The sequence below is a fragment of the Perissodus microlepis genome, chromosome 19 (genome assembly GCF_051167445.1).
Source record: "Perissodus microlepis isolate ML-2025 ecotype Zambia chromosome 19, ASM5116744v1, whole genome shotgun sequence".
Classification (NCBI taxonomy): domain Eukaryota; kingdom Metazoa; phylum Chordata; class Actinopteri; order Cichliformes; family Cichlidae; genus Perissodus; species Perissodus microlepis.
Window position 1 is genome coordinate 9,411,256 of NC_140479.1, and position 3,083 is coordinate 9,414,338.

The 3,083-nt window shown below is 40.3% G+C and overlaps 1 protein-coding gene across 1 annotated transcript in view; it reads left to right on the top strand.

The window, feature by feature from the left end:
- Nucleotides 1-1,277: 1,277 nt before the first annotated feature.
- The window catches only part of nkx2.2a (NK2 homeobox 2a), a 15,501-nt gene continuing 13,695 nt past the window's right edge, over nucleotides 1,278-3,083 (top strand). The window contains exon 1 of the mRNA XM_084915834.1: nucleotides 1,278-1,358. The gene's annotated coding sequence lies outside the window, so the exon portion shown is untranslated. The remainder of the gene's footprint in view (nucleotides 1,359-3,083) is intronic.

Here is a 3,083-nt window from a genome sequence, read left to right on the forward strand (position 1 = left end):
GCACTACTAGGCAACACCATTATTATCATGCATAGATTCCAGACTGCCCACAATAAAATCATTGTCTTGATTTAAGTCATCCACCCCTGAGGTGTCATAATAGCACGACTGGTATTTGCCTTGTATTGCTTTCTTCCTCGACAATTGCCGGGATTCCCTGTTATCATCTTTACACCAGCCTAATACTCTTGCAACCTTTCATGCAGGAGACAAAGCTTTGTTTACACAAAAATGCTGCCGGTGTGTACGTGCAACAGGTGCAAAGATGGGCTAAAGATAACAGACATTTGATTGCATTTTATTTTTTTGTAAAAGCAGATTCTGAATTTAAGTGAATAATTTAGCATTTTGGGGACCAAACTGTTTTTTTTGTTTTTGACTTTGTGCTATAATTGAAACTTTTAAGCTTTTATTTTGACTCCTGTTGTCAAACTCTGACTTATGATTTTATTCAAAAACTAAAAGTCGTAAAAGTTTCCACAATTATAACAAACAGTTAAAAAACCATTTGTTGGTTTTCTAATTGTTAATGCCATCAAAAGATTCTGTTATTATAATTATGCTTATTATTATTATCTGCTGGGTTGTACTATGCTGCTATTCTCCTGAACATGGTACGTGTGACATTTTCTCTGTTCTCACCGTTGCGCCCGTTTTCAGTGTCGACACGCGCGGCTCTATGTTGCAAACATTATATGCTCGTAGTGCGCCTCCTGGGAGCTGCCCGGGTCTCGAATCATTGTGAATTACTGTGACCTTGGTTATCAATCATTGTATCAGGGTATCTAATGTAAACGCAACCGTGGTGTGGATAACATGCCACATCTGCTCTCTGGACTGTGCTGCTTCTTGGTTACCAAGCGATTTATTAGAGCGCACTGTGTGAGGGATAATAGGTCAAGGTATAAAGATCAACTAGCAACGCTTCCATAGGCATACAATTATCTCTTAAACAGGCTGTTGTAATATTGTTATTCACCAACAGATAGTTTTGTGTCCCCAAAGCATTTCAAAGAGGGAAAACTAGTTGTGTAGCTTAAAAGCGCCATCCAAGGGGAGTTGTGTTTGCGCTCAAGACCAATTTATTGCCGATGAACATATGGCCAATATTTTGTCTCACGTAATAGCAAAGGGAAAACAAACATCATGCAATGTTAGCGAGTCAGCAAGAGCAGAGCCACTTGGCCAGCTATGCAAACGCTCTTGGACAATATGAGAAGAGGAGCACTTGCTTTCTGGGTATATAAACCACATCAGGCTTATCTCTGCACGCACTCCTGACTCCCATTTGGAGATATTTCATTAACTCTGCGCGCTGTCTTAACGCTGGCAACACATTCAGCCCCCCTCCAGTCTAGGTAAGCGCACTGGATGCTCCAGGCAGTTTATACAGTATTTTCTCTTGTTACAGCTTAATAGACGCTGCTTATTTTCTGTTACTGCTGATTCATGCACGCGAGCGCGCACTTTGGTCTTTAAATTAATAAAACGCTGATCTTAATGTGTTTTAAATACAAAAATGATGCAGCCAGGCCTGTGTGTTTTCAGCCTACAGTAGCTGGTGATCATTACGCGTTCACGTGGGCAGACTGTGCTCTTTTCAGCATTATCATTGCGTGACACTTAGAGAAAGAGGCCTTCACCTTCACACTCAATTGCTCAATCGGGAGAATTGAGGTGTCATTTGGAGATGACTAAGAGTAAAATTAAAGAAAATATTTTAATACGACAGATGTTCCTGTCCAAGAGTCAACAAAAGGCCCACATATTGACCCCAATGATGCAAAAAATAAAATAAATTTTAAAAAAAAAAGCTTCCACAAATGATGCGCTCACAAAGTTACACCAAAGCCGAGCCAAAATCTGTGCGCGAAGATAACATCTCTGTGCATTACCTGTCAGAAATCCTGCGTTTGGTCCTCGTATGATCAAATGTTTCTTTTCTGTGCACCTCTGAGCAACGATACTGGCAATTATCAGTTGCCTAATTGTAAGCACCCCCTGTTGTTTCTGAATTTTGCCGGTAGAGACCGCTAGAGCTCTACAGATGTCAACAGCTGTTAATGTTATTACTCCTCTCGCACACTAGCTGCTTAACAAGGAGGACAAGTTGTCTGTACTTGTGCCATCTACAGCGGGCCAGATCAAGTTTTCGTGGAGAGGATGATTTACTTATTTATTTATTTTATTTTTATTTATTTATTTGTTTATTTGACAATAATATTGTTCGAGGCTTTACAAATTGTCACTTTGGATTTATGTGAAGAAGCCTTGGAGATTTCTAACTATTCTCCCTCCTCCCTGCCGGTGTCAGAGCGATGTTGAAATGGGAAGTGATTAAAAAATAATAAACCCCCTTTTAGCAATTTGTCTTATATAGAAAAAGATTAAGGCGAATGGGAAAGCGTGGCATGAAACTCACCGTTACAAATAAACTGGTGGTTTAACAAATGAAGGCATCTCCTCGGGGCATGGGCGCCTCGCTATAATCTCGCCATGACATGTTTAATCATTAGAGAAAAGGAGACGAATAAAGACTTTGTGCCCGGGGCGGGGGGAAGGTGGAAGGATTTCTGTTTCTGTTTTCTTTTCTTTCTTTTTTTTTTTTCTTTTTCTTCTTTTTTTTAAGAAAAAAAAGGAAAAAAATCGGGCTCCAGAATGATTTCTGCCCTCGAGCCAAGTCTCCTCGGGCCACGGCTTAGCCCCCATAAATAAACCGGACCCGGCTCTACCTGAATATTATATATAGCCTTTTAATCATAGAGGGAGGAAATCGGTCTTGTCACTCTGTACATTTATCATAGGCACCCTGAGGCAGGCGGGGTTACCTTTATCAAAGACTACCTCGCTGCCTGAGGCATCCGAACACGCTGAAATTCAGCGATTAAAGGAAAGCAATGATCAACATTATTATGGATTCTCCTGCGGCATTCTTATTTGTGCATTCAATCGAAAGATTTATTTAATCAAGAATATAAAAAGCCCTTTCTTTACTTATTTGGGAACAATCGTGGGCATGAATTTTTAGGAGGGAATTATAATTAATCAGACGGGGCCCGTTTTTTGGGGTTCATCCGAAAAAT